This window comes from Bubalus kerabau, chromosome 15, assembly GCF_029407905.1.
Source record: "Bubalus kerabau isolate K-KA32 ecotype Philippines breed swamp buffalo chromosome 15, PCC_UOA_SB_1v2, whole genome shotgun sequence".
Classification (NCBI taxonomy): Eukaryota; Metazoa; Chordata; class Mammalia; order Artiodactyla; family Bovidae; genus Bubalus; species Bubalus kerabau.
The window spans coordinates 85,438,449-85,455,000 of record NC_073638.1 but is presented as its reverse complement, the minus strand read 5'-3'; the positions used below and the strand labels follow the sequence as shown (position 1 = coordinate 85,455,000).

Here is a 16,552-nt window from a genome sequence, read left to right as displayed (position 1 = left end):
ACTCACTTACGACTTTGCTTTGAGAGGAGTCGAACTACTCATTGTTAAAGAGAAATGATCCTTTTTTCTCTGAAGATGTGTGAATCATTCAGTTGGGTGTGGTCAATAAAATACTTAAGGATCTAATACATAAAAATGCAATTTTTTTTGTATTTGCACTGATTTTATGCTTTGACTTCATGTACAATTACATACAGATTTTTATTGATATAACCCTAACATAAATCATGTTGGTATGTGCAGTTGTCACATAGGATTCACAGGAGATTTAAATTCACAGTTGTCAGTGTAAACGATTAATGCTGTTTAGCTTCTTCATGAATCTGCACCATGAATGAAGAGCTTTTCTCAAAATATTTCACTGAGGGAAATACAGCATTCCTCACAATACAGATTTGATTTTCAACATCAGGGTTCTTTCAGTGTCCTTGAACAGCATTTGCTTTTCTGTATACAGCAGAAAAAAACTCATGAGTATCCAACTTGTTCACATAAAACAAGTGTATGAATTGTTATCTTCCTGACCCAGGGATCAAACCCACATCACTTCCATCTCCTGCACTGGTAGGCAGGTTATTTACCGACTGTGCCACCTGGAAGCAATATACATTTCAAGAACCACTGCCATCAGTTTCTACTGTTCATGACCAAAGTAGGAGAAAGAACATTGGAAGAAGTATTCATAACTGTACTCATAAGTCAAGGAACTGTTATACTGGGTACTCTAGTTATCACTGGGACAAGTCAGTTCCTCAAATGATGAGGGGTATAACTGAAAAATTATTACAAATGGATGTGATATCTACATGATAAATGTGTTCCTTTTATGCTATTGCTTCAGGTGTGCCTACTTCTGCATGAAGGACTGCACTTCAACGGATGCCTGCTATCCCAGCTCAAGCAACTGATACTACAGTGCAGATCATTGTCCTTTCTTGAAAATAATCAGCAGTTTGTCAACATATGTAACATGCCAGAGCAACCCTTGGGATGGAACTCTAAAAACAGGTTACGCCCTCTTTTTTGCCAAGCCCTGCAATAAAATACAAATCAAAAAAAGAAAAATAGCATCGGTTTCCTCATCTTTTCTTTCTGGATGGCAGGAAGCAGACATTGAGGCCAGATGACTGCAGGATTGAATTGTGAACTAACCCTCGGTGGGGTGGAAGCTCATCACTCTAGGAAGAATGTGGCTCAATTAAACTGACTTTCACTCACTTCATGTACATAGAGGTCTATAATCCTTTGTTAAGGAATTCAATAAGTTATACTTCCTTACACCTTCACAATCTCTTGGTTTACACGAATGTCAATTCCTAGTCCAGCACTTATACCATGAGTGGTACAGGTAGTAACAGTGCATAAATGATGATGAGCAATGACAGGAAGTTTGTTTATTCTCTGAATTCTTGATTTTTGTATATAATTTTTTATAATATACTTACAGATGTGAATATTTTAGTGGCATGTATAAATACACATTGAATAGTGCTATGATAACTCAGTGTTGGCACAATAATTATCATGGTTATTATGTCTTTTTCATATATTCCTTTTGAGACTCTGTTCCATTATACATTATCATAAGATATTCAATACAGTTTCCTAAACTGTACAGTAGGTCCTTATGGTTTCTTTCATATAGAGTACTATGTATTTGTTAATAATTCAATCAAAAACTGCCACACAAATATTCATAGTGACATTATTCACAATAGCTCAAAGGTAGAACCCATGGATTCTAACCATTGGTGGGTGACTGAATATGCAACACAGGGTATATTCAAAAGCTTGAACAGTATTCTACCATACCAAAAAAATTAAATGGTGCTGCCACTGTGCAAGACATTACAGAAATTACTCCAAAACTAACACATGGAATACATACATAGTTCAATTCTATTTCATGCTATGTACCCAAAAGGTATGGGAAAAGGGGCTGAAAAATTGCATACTTCTGCAGTCATAGTCACAACAGCATAATCCACACTGGCCAACAAACAGAGGCAATCTAATTGTCCATGGCAGCCAACTCCATAAACAAACTGTGGTATACACAATGGAATCTGATTTGGCCCTTCAAAGTCGGTAATTCTGACAATGCTACAATGTGGACGAACTTTTGGTCATTATATTATGTGAAATAAACTAGACCAAAAAAGGAGAAACGTTCTGTGATTCCACTAGTATGAGATATCCAAACAAGTCAAATCCAAAGCCAGAAGAAGCAGAAAGTGATTCCCAGGGATTGAAGAGAGTTCATGTTTCATGGACCCCAGTTTCCCTTGGGGAAACTAACTTCCCATGATATCTCCAAAACCAATTATACAAATAATTGGAAGCCATATCCAATCAAATGAATGTAGACATAATTTTACAGTTTACACCAACCTCACACAAATTTTTCAATAGACAAAAGGCAAAACTATATCTATGGTACCTCAGCTTTGCTTAAAACTGTGTCTACAGTACCTCAGTTTTGCTTATGAAATTTAACAACAACAAAAAAAAACTAAAGTCTATCCAAAAAAGGATATAAAACATATATAACATTAACTTTAAAAAATTAGAAATTTAAACTGTGAAAAACCTTATTCACAAAACTTAAACACAAGCCACAGAAAAATATATTTACAAAATACATATCTGATAAAGGATTGTACTCCAACTATACCAAAAAATCTAGAACAACCTACCTCATTAAAAATGTATAAATCTAAACACCTGGCCAAAGAAAATATAAAGATAGTAAATAAGCATATCAAAAATACTCAAAATCACATATCATTACAAAATTACAAACTAAAACAACAGTGAAGTATCACTGCACACCTATTAGATCCAGGAAACTCAAAACAAGGGGAGGCAGGGCTTCTCTGGGGGCTCAGTGGTAAAGAATCTGCCTGATGATGCAAGACACTCTAGTTCGATCCCTTACCCAGGAAGATCCCACATGCCACAGAGAAACATAGCTGGATTTTTCCACAGTTAAACAAGGCTCACCTGTGACTGAATACTACACGTCTAGCATTTAGTAAACAGCTTTGAAAAAGTGTCCAAACAAAAAGTATCACACACTTATACACAACAGCTCTACTTGTAATAACTAAAAACTTTCAAATATCAGGATGTCTTCGGTAGATGACTGTGTAAACAAATTGGGATACATCCAAAGTGAAGGGGAGCAAATGCCACCCCAAAATATACCACTTCAGCATGAGAATTAGTTGGACCTAATTAAGTTTTGTTTTTTTTTTTTAAGAGGACACATGATCATCTCTGAAACCTAAGTTCAAGATGGCTCTTCTGTGAGTCACATTTACCAGAGCAATCTCATTTCAAAGGAATCCTCTGTTATATACCAGATAGAAGGATGACAGTCTTGTGAAACTCTTTTTTTTTTTTTTTATCAATAGGGAAAGCTAAGACGTAAATCTCTACAACAACCATACCCTTCCTTTCCTTTGGTTTTATTTTTTAATGTTTATTTGTCTTTTTATTTGGCTGCTCCAGGTGGACCTTCGTTGAGGCAAGCCAGATATTTAGCTACAGCATGCAAACTCTTTGTTGCAGCATGGGAGATCTAGTTCTCGGATGAGGGAATGAGCCTGGGCCTCCTTCTTTGGGAGTGTCCAGTCTTAGCCACTGGACCACCAGGAAGCCCCTGTTTTGTGTTTAGATGAAGATGGTATCTAAGGTGATATCTTGGGCCATTTCAGTCACTGACTCAGTTTCCTTAGTTTCTCCAAAGCATGCACAAGGTACTCATTATTAAACTGGTTTGCAAAACAAGGAAAGGTTGTTTGCTACAACATTGTATGCTTACAAATATGTAAATGGTAAACGGCATATTATTTATTTTTAATTACTATGGGGGAAAAAAGAATGCAGGATTCATACATGTTACAACATGAATAAACATGAAAACCATCTTTAGTGGGAAAAAAAATCCATATAGAAAAGGCCACCCAGATCCCATATTCACCATGTCTGCTTTAAATCCATCAAGTTTGTCCAAATAACTGAAAATCTCAGTAACACTCTAAACAAAGAAAAAAGGATGAGGATGGAAAAAAAGATATATTCATACACTTCAACAATTGCTAAAAGTGGAAGTGGGGCTGTGGATTACATTACAATGTAGAAACCATATGATTTCCTGATGTTGGAGGTTATGTGCTGGTTCTGCAGGAGAAGGCACCCATTTTGGATAAAATACATAAACTATTTTACATGATGTGGCAAATGTGAGTACTTTTTCCCATTGCTAGGAGTTTTCCATACATTTTAAATTACTGGAAACTAAATTATGTTTCAAAACAACCATGTCAATACCACAAAAGAAATTCAGAGTAGACAGGCATGAAACTTTCTTATACAGGCCAAGACTTACCCAGACGAAGTTCAAGGGAAGCTGTGAAACTCACTGCCCTTGAAGGAGCCCACATGGAATGAAGAACTACTGTGGAAAGTCTACTAGTAACCACCATGTCTTGGGTCCTCTGGATGACCTATTGCAGGAGAAACAGATTTTACAAATAACATGTTCCACATAACTTCACAAAAAGTTGTTAGACTACATTCAGTAAAGCTGAATAATTTCGGATCAATTTACAATCATATAAAATACTACCATTTACAATCCCAATCAAGATACAAAAATCTCTTGCGTTTCTATACACTAATAACAATCAGAAACAAAAATTAAGAAAATCCCACTTATAATTGCATCAAAAAGAATAAAACATCTAGCAACAAACTTAATCAAGGATGTAAAAGACCAGTAGTCAGAAAACTAGAAAGCACTGATAAAGAAACCAAAGAAAACACAAACAAACAGAAAACTCTTCCACGCTCACGCATGGGAACAATGAGGAATTAAAATGTCCATTCCAACCAAAGTCATCAACAAATACACTGACTGCAATCAGAAAATAATATTCAATGGCATGTTTCACAGAAATAGAAATATTCCTATCAGACTGCTAATATTGAACAGGACCTTAAACAGCCAAAAAGACTCTGAGAAAGAAGAACACAGCTGGAGGCTGTGTTCAAACTACACTTCAAACTACATCACAGACCTGTAGTAACCACCACAGTGGGGAGCTGGCAGGAACACAGACACATGGACTGCGGGAAAGAACAGAGAGCCCAGGAGTGAACACACATGCACGTGGTCACTTCATGAAAATCGAACCAGGAACGTGCAAAGAGGAAAGGACAGTCTTCTTAAGAAACAGTGACAGGAAAACTGGCCACCCACACTGAAGAACATCACTGGTCATCCTCTAGATCATCTAACAAAAATCGAACTAAAAACCCACCGTTTTGCACATGGAGCTCTTACCCCCTGAGTCCTCTGAGATGGACCTCCAGTCAGCCCTCAGCTGGACACAGGAAACGTCTACTTCGTCCTCATTTTTCCCTCTTGCAGCGCCTCCCTGCTGGTGGGCACTGAGGCAACCCTGCTCCTCTCAGCCTGGATGCAGCCCCGTTACCCAGGAGCCTGAGCCCTGACGGTCCTGAGGAGACAAAGCTCCCGCCAGCTGGTCACCGAGCAGAGTCTGAAGGCAAAGCGTCCTGCGCCCGCGGGTCAGAGGGGGGTTTGGCGCCCCCTACGGGCCGCCAGAGAAGAGCGGGCAGCCCCGCGCTCGCAGACCTCAGAGGGCTCACCCAGAAGCAGCTCTGCTGTGAGCACTCAGACTGGAAGTCCAAACTGAAATGGAGCAGAAATAGCTCCATGACCCTCCTCAAAACATGGCTAACGAACAATCAGAGCCTGTATGGAATGCAGGCATAAAAAGGAACCCATTTGAGTCAGTTCTAATGAAGGGGATGAACCTAGAGCATATTAAACAGGAAAGTCAGTCAAAAGGAGAAAAACATGTTATCAAGAAGGATGGGTCTGACGAGTCTGTTCACATAGCAGCAATGGAGATGCAGACATAGAGAACAGACTTACGGACAAGGGTGGGGAACAAGAGGGAGAGGGTGAGATGAATGGAGAGAGCAGCATGGATGCATGTATACCAACATTTGTAAATAGACAACCATTGGGAATTTGCTGTATGACTCAGGGAACTCAAACTGGGGCTCTGTAATAACCTAGATAGGTGGGAATGGGTGGGACGTGGGAGGAAGATTCAAGAGCAAGGGGACATAGGTACACCTATGGTTAATTCACGTGGATGTATGACAAATCAAACCAATATTGTAAAGCTATGATCAACCAACTAAAAACAAATAACTGTTAAAAATAAAACATATGAAATGAACATAAACACAAACTTTGCAACAAGGTAATTCCATTTAAAAAACTATAAAAATTTTTTAAAAAACAACAAAATATCTACATGACCTTTGGTCTGGTGATCAGTTCTAACACACAACAAAAAAGCCAACTTACCGAATTATAAATATAAATTATTTAAAACATTGACTTTTATACTTTTATACATTTACTCTGTGGAGGACCTTACTTGAGAGAACCAAAAACAGTTAAATGAACCATTGACCACCTACCCTTGCCAGGCAACACAGAAAAGAAAATACTTGCCGGAGTCATCTTACAACAGGAGATCCTGGTAAGGAACAGCGAACTAACAAGCTACCACCAACCAGAATTCTGGAGAGGTCAAAAGGAGATGGGAGGCTCCAGTTCAGAGGTCCTACCAACCTCCCAGGATGCTCCTCAATGGAATCCATCTCGGCTGAGTGATGTGTGTGCCCCCAGGAAGGATCCCAATTCCAAATGACTGGTAAGAAACAAACCAAAAACTAACCCAATGAATATAAAATCTGAGACTGTGAGCCACGTGGCAGAGCAGTTCTCTCCGTTTCCCTCGCCCTCCTGCCCTCCACCCCAGCATCCCTTCCCAATAAAGGCTCTCACTTGGATGGCACTCCTCTCCTCAGACAACTCATTTCCAAGTGTCAGACAAGAACCCACTCTCAAGCCCTGGAAGGGATCCCCCTTCCTTCATCAAAAGCAATATCTAGGAGAAAATATCTTCAAAACGCTATCTTGTAGAGAAGGAAATCGGAGAAGGCAATGGCAGCCCGCTCCAGTACTATTGCCTGGAGAATCCCATGGAGAGAGGAGCCTGATAGGCTGCAACCCTGGGGTCGCTAAGAGTCGGACACGACTTCACTGAGTGACTTCACTTTCACTTTTCCCTTTCATGCATTGGAGAAGGACATGGCAACCCACTCCAGTGTTCTTGCCTGGAGAATCCCAGGGACAGAGGAGCCTGGTAGACCACCATCTATGGGGTCGCACAGAGTTAGACATGACTGAAGCGACTTAGCAGCAGCAGCAGCAGAGAAGGAAATGGCACCACCTCCAGTATTCTGGCCTCATAAATCCCAGGGACAGAGGAGCCTGGTGGGCTACAGTCCAACAGCACGGCATTTCTGAGGGGAGGAAACAGTCCCAGGAAAGTTGAGGCGCTCACTAAAAGCCCCAGAGCTTTTCATAGCACAGCCAGAACTGTGGCTGAGGATTCCCAGCTGCCAGGCCTCTTGATCCTGGCCTCTTTCACTAGATACATGTGTGGAAAACTAAAATCTAAAGTACGTCCTGGTGGCTCCGTAGTAAAGAATCCACCTGCCAGTGCTGGAGACGCAGGTGGGACCCCTCCTATGGGCAGATCCCGCATGCTACGGAGCCCGTGTGCCACAACTGCCGAGCCTGTGCTCTAGACCCTGGAAGCAACAATGCCGAGCTCACATACTGCAGCCACTGAAGCCCGTGAGCCTGTGCCCCACGAGAGGAGCCGCTGCAGTGAGAAGCCCACACACCACTAGTTACGGTCCACGCTCACCAAAACTAGAGAAAAGCCCACACATGAAGACGCAACACAGCCAACAATAAATAAAATCGTTTTCCTAAAAAATGCATATCTGACAAAGAATCTGTACTCGAATTGTCCAAGAACACTAGAGCAAACAAGCCCATTCATAATTGGTAACGATTGAAATAGACACCTGGCCATGGAGGGTATACTGATAGTAAACTATCATACAAAACATACTCAAGATACTGTTGGGATGCATGCAGAGCCCCCTTTGGAAGACAGTCTGGCAGTTTTTTTCAGTAACCACATGGGACAAGCATTGAATTCTATACATGACAAGTGGTGGAAGCCAGGTATCTTACCATTGGAATGGGAAGTTACAGATAAACAAAAGGAAAGGTTACAATATCCATGTCATGGTGGATCAGGTTGGAGACATCATCACAAATTACCTTTAACTGAATATGTTCAAAGGTAAGCTGGAGCTGAGCATATTTAGCTCCTACATGTATGTTTTAAATATAATTCTCTAATAAAAGGGAACAGGAAACATCCCTGATGGCCCGGTGGTAAATGTCACACCAGTGTATGTTCCTCGGTTCTTTGTCTCGTCACAACAAAGATTTGGAACGATGGACATTAAAGCCCTTGGTGCGTCACAGCTCTCAGGTCTTTGGACAAACCATGTTATAGCTCTTAGGTAAATCAGTGTTACAGACCTATTTTATTTAGAAGATAGCAGGAGAATCCATCCTCGAAGCGTGAGGGCATGCCAACCCAAAGACTCGAAGAGAAGAGAGTGGAGGAGCGCATGGGGCGGGGAGAGAAAGAGAAAGAGTGCATGTACGCTGGAGAGAAAGAGAGTGAGAAAGCACTTTTATATGTTTTTTCCTCTACCTGGGCCCGCCCTATGTAAATTGACTTACCCAGGTGTGCTGTTTGTTCTACCTGAAGTCTTTACTCTGGTCCTTGGACCTTCCTTTGTTCTATTTTCGTGGGCTTTTCCCTTCCTTGTTTTAGCCACCACCATTTTGGACTCCTTTTCCCTATTCTACCTACCTAACATTCCCCCCTCAAGAGATAGGAAGCCCAATTCTTTGGGAATAGGGGCATCGAGGTCTTTCTGGCTACTTCCTGCTGAACTGGGCTGGTGAAGGGTATTGGGCCTCCCCCTCTTGCTAGTCTCAAGCCTCAGAGTCCTTATAGCAGTGTTCAAGGGTGTGTGATATTTTCCGTGGTCAGCTGTAGTTTTATGTCTTTGTTGAACTGGCACTGCATGTTGTAGCTTATTGACCTGGTGGCAGAAGCTTAGCCTCTATGGTCTCAAAATTGGAGACTACTGCATCCCCGGCTCTTCTTTTTCCATCCAAGACAAAGCTGTTTACATCAGTGTACCAGATTTCCTCAGGACTGGTCAGGGGATCTTCTGACAATTCCTCTTGGGGTTTTGTCCAGTGGTCCAAGGTTTCTAGACAAGAGTGAAACAGGAGAGAGCCCTCAGGGGTAGGCAGGAGGGTGGCTGGGTTAAGAAACTCACAAGGGGATATAGTGAGGCCTGGATTTTCCATCAGCATTACTTGATATCTGAGGAGTCTTTGATCAGACATCCATAAGTAGCCTCTCCCATTTAGGAGTTGTTTTACTTGGTGGCTGGTAAAAATAGTTAGCTTGCCCCCAAAGAAGAGTTTTAAAGCATCTTCTATCATGACTGCAATAGCTGCAAGATTTCGAAGGCAGGGGGGCCAGTCTTGGGCAGTTGGATCGAGCCTCTTGGATAAGTAAGCTACAGGCTGGGGCTCAGATGCCAACCTTTGAGTTACCACTCCCAAGGCTATTCCCTCTCTTTCATGGACATAAAGTTGGAATGCTTTTTCTAGGTCTGGCAACCTCAAGGCAGGTGCCTGAGTTAAGGCCTGTTTTAGTGTAGCCTCTGCCTTCTTTTGAAGAGTTCCCCACATCAGTGGGATTGAATCATCTCGTCCCTTTAAGCTTTCATATAAGGGCTGGGCAATTAAACCATAGTTGGGTGTCCAGATTCTACAATATCCAATTAGCCCCAGGAAAGCTTGCAATTGTTTTAGAGTCATGGAGGAGGGCAACTGGAGGATTCCTTGTACCCAATCAGAGGACAGCCTCCTGGACCTGTGTGTAATCTGAACTCCCAGGTAAGTGACCTTTGTCTCGACCATCTGTGCCTTAGCACGGGAGACTTTATATCCCCTTTCTGCCAAGAAGTTTAGAACCTGAATTTCATGTTGTTGGGCACTTTTCTCATCTGGAGAGATTAGTAGGTCATCTACGTATTGTAATATTTTCCCATTAGGTCCCAGGTCCAGATCTAGGAGATCCCGGCCAAAGGCCTGTCCAAACAGGTGGGGGCTATCTCTGAACCCGAGGTAATACTGTCCAAGTCATCTGTTGGTGTTTTTCTCCTAGGGCCTCCCTGGGGCAACAATATATTTGGGATTCTTTAGCCAGTGGTATGCAAAAAAAAAATGTATCTTCGAGATCCAAGACTATAAACTACTTGGCACTGGGTGGGATTTCTCCCAAGATTACATAGGGATTGGGTACTGTGGGATGGAGGGTGACTACAGCTTGATTTATGATCTGGAGATCTTGGACCATTCGCCAGATTCCGTCTTTTTCTTTACTGAGAGGACTGGGGTGTTAAATGGTGAACTGGTGGGGACCAATAGCCCACAATCAAGGAATTTATTTATTAAAGGCTGTAGTCCCTCCCGAGCCTCTCTTTTGAAAGGGTATTGTTTCCAGTTAGGAAACCGAGTGGGATCTCGGAGGACAATGATGACTGGTTCAGCTTGGTGGGCTCGTCCAGGAATCCCCTGGTCCCACACCTGGGGGTTAATTTTGCCTTCCCATAGTTTTTGGTTCCTCTCTATTGAAGGTGTAATGGGTTCTTCAGTAGTACCCAGGAGCTGTATAGCTCTAGGGGCTGAAAAACTTCCCATCACAAGGGTGGTCCCCAGTTTAGTGAGTATATCTCTTCCCAATAAGGCAGTAGGACACTCAGGGACCACCAGAAACTGGTGGGAAAATATTTGTCCATCCCAGCATCAAATTAGTGCTCGGGTGAATCTTTTAGTAGTTGCTTTTCCTGTTGCACCCAAAATGGTACAGATTTGGGAGGAGAAGGCTCCAGAGTAGGAGATCAAGACAGAGTAGGTAGCCCCTGTGTCAACCCAGAAATTCTCGGACCTACCTGCCACATCCAGTTGCACCCTTGTTATCTGTGACAGGTGGGCTGCCTGGAGCGGGCTGCTTCAGTCCTTTTGAACCATCGTGAGGGTAGGCTTGGCACTTCACCTTGAGGCTCTGGGGTCCTGAGGGCAGACTGCTGCCCAGTGTCCCAGTTGATGGAATTTGTGGCAAGCCATTCTAGGAGACTTGTCACCTTTGGACACTCTTTGGCCCAATGCCCCGCCTGTCTATAGATCAGGCATTTGTCTCGTGCCTTGTCTTTCAAGGCCTCAGGGTTTGCCACAGGGCTTCTTTGGAGGGCGGCCAGCATCTGGGAATGCCTTGTCTTCTTTCTTCTCTCCTTCTCCTGGGCCTTGGCCTCCTTCTCCTGTTCTCCATTATAAAAGGTATTGGTGGCTGTCTGGACCATCTCATCTAAAGAGGCAGCAAGGTCCTGCTGTTGTAGCTGTTCTAACTTACTTCTGATATCTGATGCACATTGGGACAGGAATTTGTCCTTTAAAATCACCTGTCCCTCATAAGAGTCTAAGTCCAGATTGGTAAACTTTTGGAGTGTCTCTTTTAGCCTTTCCAGAAAGGCAATGGGGTTCTCATTGGGCTCCTGAGTTATTGCTGAGACTGGGCACAGTCCCACAAGTAATAGGCTTTTTTGTTTTCATGAGTGGACTCCCTTAGGGGTGAGTCTTTCTGAAGCTTATCCTACCCAGAACTGTTGCAACCTGAGAGCCAGGCGTCCCTGGGTCAAGGTGCAGATCCCCAGGCAGGCTGAGGCATGACAGCCTCCTAGAGATCGAATCCCCAGGCAGGTCGAGGCATGACGGCCTCCCGAGAATTGGATCCCTGGGCAGGTCAAGGCGTGACGACCTCCTGGGACCCCTGGGACTAGCGGATCCCTGAGCAGGTTGAGGCGTGACAACCTTTTGAGGACCAGAACCCTAGGCAGGTCAAGGCGTGATGACCTTCTGGGACCCCCGGACTGGAGTTGGGTGTCCCCAAGATCTCCAGTGTGACCAGTACTGGGTAGGATTAGGGTGCCGGATATCATAGAGTATTTCCCTCCCAAGGCCAGCTATTTTCTGGTTGTCTCTCCAGAAGATTGTAGAGGCAACCTTGTGGGTCTGGATGGGGCTCAGGAAAAGAGCATGAAACAGGAGGGAAGGGGTCAGAGCACAACCTTTGAAAGAATGACAAAGCACAAGGGTATAATGTAAACCAATTAAAATCAACTGGGTCCAAGATGACAAGTCAAATTCAAGTAAACCTTAATCCCCAATCTATAAGCCAACAGACACACCCAGAGGTGGCAGGATAGCTCCTAGGCACGGTCAATAGAGGGAGGAGTGGGTAGTTCCCCAAAGGCTGAGATGATCCTCCCACTCATTAGCATATGAATTCCATCCCCTCACAAAACCTAGCCAGGCCTAATTCCAAGGCCCCAGCCCTTGCCCTCAGCAATGGCTCACACCCTGGAGAGTGGCTTCTCTCTGGATCCTAACAAATCCACCTCTTACCTCAGTGAATTTTGTCTCTCAATGAATTTTTGCATTGAGACATCAGAGCATGAGTTTCATTAGTTTTGGCCAGGCTTGAGTCCCAGGAAAGAGCTGAAGGACAGGAGGAAAAAGCAGTGGGAAAAACGTGCCAAGGAATCCCCTTCATAGCCTGCCAGAATAGTTGCTAAATATCTGACTGGTGCTCACAGTTTCATTGGTCTGATCCTTGGCACAGAGAAGAGAAAGGACAGAAGAACCTCCACCGGCTTGTGTAACAGCTACTGGGCTCAGCAGATGACGCCTTTGGGACATGCTGAGGAGTAGCCTCTCCAGAGTCCCTAATTGTGCCCCCTGCCGCCCTCCTGTTCGCGGGAGGTTCGAGGAAACAAGAAACGAGAGATTGTAAACGTCCCTCCAGCTATAGGAACGAGGACCGCTTACCTTAACCGGAGGTCTTCTGGAATCTGAGACTAGGCCGCATGAGCTTTCTGCCGAGTTCGTTTTCCACTGTCCCGGTTTCCAGCACCATGGGCCTTCCCCTGTGCTGGGTTTCTTCGCCTTCCACTTCTATCGCGGGAGCTTCGCTGAGTTGGGCCCCTGCTGTGCCTGGCCTCTTCGGCGTGGAGGTTGTTCCAGCCAGGTTAAACCCGACTCACGGCACCATAGATGTCATGCGAGTGTATGCCCCTCAGTTCTTTGTCTCGTCACAACAAAGATTTGGAGCGACGGACATTAAAGCCCTCGGCGCATCACAGCTCTCGGGTCTTGGACAAACCGTGTTATAGCTCTTAGGCAAATCAGTGTTACAGCTCTATTTTATTTAGAAGATAGCAGGAGAATCCATCCTCGAAGCGTGAGGGCATGCCAACCCAAAGACTCAAAGAGAAGAGAGTGGAGGAGTGCGCGGGGGAGGGAGAGAGAGAGAGAGTCTGAGAGAGAGAAAGAGCGCAGGCACGCACAAGGGAGAGAAAGAGCGAGAAAGCACTTTGGCTCCTCCTTTTATACGTTTTTTCCTTCACCTGGGCCTGCCCTATGCAAATTGGGCTTAGCCAGGAGTGCTGTTTGTTCTACCTGAAGTCTTCACTCTGGTCCTCAGACCTTCCTTTGACCTTCCTTTGTTCTATTTTCGCGGGCTTTTCCCTTCCTTGTCTTTTAGCCACCACCATTTTGGACTCCTTTTCCCTATTCTACCTACCTAACAGTAAAGAATCTGCCTACCAATGCAGGGAACACGGGTTCAATCCCTGGTGATAGAAGATTCCACATGCCCAGGGGCAACTAAGCCCCTGAACAACTATTGAAGTTTGCATGCTCCAGAGCCCAAGCTCTGCAACCAGAGAAAGAACTGCAATGAGAAGCCATGGCACGGCAACTAGAGGGTAGCCTCTGCTCACTACAACTAGACAAACTAGCAATAAAGACCCAGCACAGTCAAAAATAATTTAATGTTAAAAAAAAAAAAAGGACAGTTCTTTGAAGAAATGACTGAGACTAGGGGTGAGACTGTAAATATATGAGCCAGAGTAATCTTAAATTATGAGAAAGTAAAGACAACTATCAAGCTGTCCAAACTGATAAAAATGAATGACTACACAGTTTTATCTGTATATACTAGAAAATAACAATATGAAAAGGAATTTAAAAAAACAATTCCCTTTCAAATGTCAACATTAATAAAATACTTTGCCATGGATGTAATGAGGATGACAAGACTGGCACATTGGAAATTATACACGATTGCTGAAAAATACCCTAAATACATGTACAGATATTCCATAGCGATGGAAAGACTTAAGTTGGCAATACCATGGAATGCATCTTCAATCTGAAATGAAGATTCAATATGAATTACAAAAGGCTGAAAGGTTGCTGCTAAACCACAAAAGATGCCAGGATTCTTGGCCTCCAGAGGAGAAGAGTTCAATCCAGGGCCAGTGACGAAGCTTGATGGCTCAGAGGTTTTGTGTTATAAAGTTTTATTAAACTATAAAAGAGATAGAGAAAGCTGCTGACATAGACATCAGAAGGGGGAAGAAAGAGTACCCCCTGCTAGTCTTTAGCCAGATGTTATACAGCCACTGCTGCTGCTGCTGCTGCTGCTAAGTCACTTCAGTCGTGTCCGACTCTGTGTGACCCCATAGACGGCAGCCCACTAGGCTCCTCTGTCCCTGGGATTCTCCAGGCAAGAATAATGGAGTGGGTTGCCATGTCCTTCTCCAATGCATGAAAGTGAAAAGTGAAAGTAAAGTTGCTCAGTCGTGCCCTTAGCGACCCCATGGACTGCAGCCTACCAGGCTCCTCTGTCCATGGGATTTTCCAGGCAAGAGTACTGGAGTGGGTTGTCATTGCCTTCTCCAATAGCAGCAGTCTGCTAATTAAAGAAAGACAATGTCTCAGAGAATGGCACCGGGCCCCTCACCCGCAACATGCATTGAGATAACATTGGCAGCAGGTGAGTCATCTGGGCCATAAAATGATTGACATGAATCTTGAAGAAAGGCAGATTTCCAAGCAAATATATAGTTTCATTAACATAGATTAGGAGAACCAGGTATGAGTAAAACATACTGGTTTGTCGAGTCAGTTCTGAGCCTTTAGGGGGAACCGACCTGAAGACAGAGTCTTGGGTAAATACATAGTACATTAACTTAGCTTAAGACAAACATTTCCATAAGAAAAGTGCCATTGCTTAGCTCAAGGTTTGAGAGAAATTAAATTCAGGTGCAGCCAGGAGTCGTCATGGCAACACAGAATTTTCAGAGAAACCTTTTAAATTTGTATGGAGATGGAGAAAAATTGCAACACTAGTTTCTTTCCTCCTGCCTCTTAAGAGAGAGATTAAAAAAGTCTGACACTTGCAGCCTATTCCCTCTGTCTGGAGACCCCCGGCCTTCCTGCCTGTTACCCTCTCCAGGCCTGTAGGAAGCAATACACAAGCTGACCCTAACATACACGTGGAATGACAAGGGACTCCAAGGAGCCAAAACAATCACATGAGTCTGCAGTTCAAACGTCCTCTGGTATGCTGTGCTAAGTCTCTTCACTCACGTCTGACTGTCAGAGCCCGCCAGGCTCCTCTGTCCATGGGAATTTTCCAGGCAAAAATACTGGAGTGGGTTGCCGTGCCCTCCTCCAGGGGATCTTCCCAATCCAGGGATCGAATCCTGCATTGGCAGGGAGGTTCTTTACCACTAGCACCACCTGGGGCAAAACTGCATAAATGGAGATCAGGGAAACCCACTTAGGAGAAGGGACTCAGAGACAAGGAAATGAGTGAAGGAGATTCTTAGCCACATTCAGAGAAGCCCCGCAGGTAGTTCTGCAGATGGAAGAGGGGAGGAAGCAGGTTGGAGCTGTGTAGAAGATGAAAGAGGGAACTAAAGCAGGGGCCCCCAACCTCTAGGATCTGATGCCTGATGACCTGAGGTGGAGCTGATCAAATAATAGAAATAAGTGTTCAGTCACTCAGCCATGTCCAACCCTTTGTGACCCTATGGACTGTAGCCCACAAGACTCGTCAGTCCATTGAATTCTTCAGGCAAGAATACTGGAGTGGGCTGTCATTTCCTTCTCCAGGAGATCTTCCCGACCCAGGGATTGAACCCGGGTCTCCTGCGCTGCAGGTAGACTACTGACTGAGCCACCAGAGAACAGAAAGAGTGCACAATAAATGGACTGCACTTGAAACATCCCAAAACCTTCCCCCACCCCCGTCTGTCAAAAAATTGTCTTCCAAAAAAATTCCCAAGGTCAAGGAAGGGACTTCAAGTGTACTCAGCTGTCCCAGGTTGCTGGCTTAGAGAGATGCTGAAGCAGGGGTGTCCCAAGAGGTAGACCCTCCCTTGTGTGGGGTCCTCAACAGACCTCCGATGGCCTTGGTGATGATTGGAGAGATGTGTTTCATTTTTTTTAATATCCTTGTGGGATAAACGTAAAACTTAGCAATTGTTACAGCCTTCCTAAGAAAAACTTTTCTTTCTTTACTGATCCGTGAAGTACCAACTATGATGATCACTGTTCTAATATACCTCATAGTGT

General features: G+C 44.0%; 1 long non-coding RNA gene across 1 annotated transcript in view; it reads right to left on the bottom strand.

Moving 5' to 3' along the window:
* LOC129627741 (uncharacterized) overlaps positions 1–13,508 on the bottom strand; it is a 14,683-nt gene extending 1,175 nt beyond the window's left edge. Inside the window, exons 1-3 of the long non-coding RNA XR_008702675.1 lie at positions 12,956–13,508; positions 4,394–4,511; positions 1–447 (exon numbers count right to left, since the gene is read on the bottom strand). The exon at positions 1–447 is cut by the window's left edge and continues 1,175 nt beyond it. This is a non-coding gene — a long non-coding RNA (uncharacterized LOC129627741). The remainder of the gene's footprint in view (positions 448–4,393; positions 4,512–12,955) is intronic.
* Positions 13,509–16,552: the final 3,044 nt, after the last annotated feature.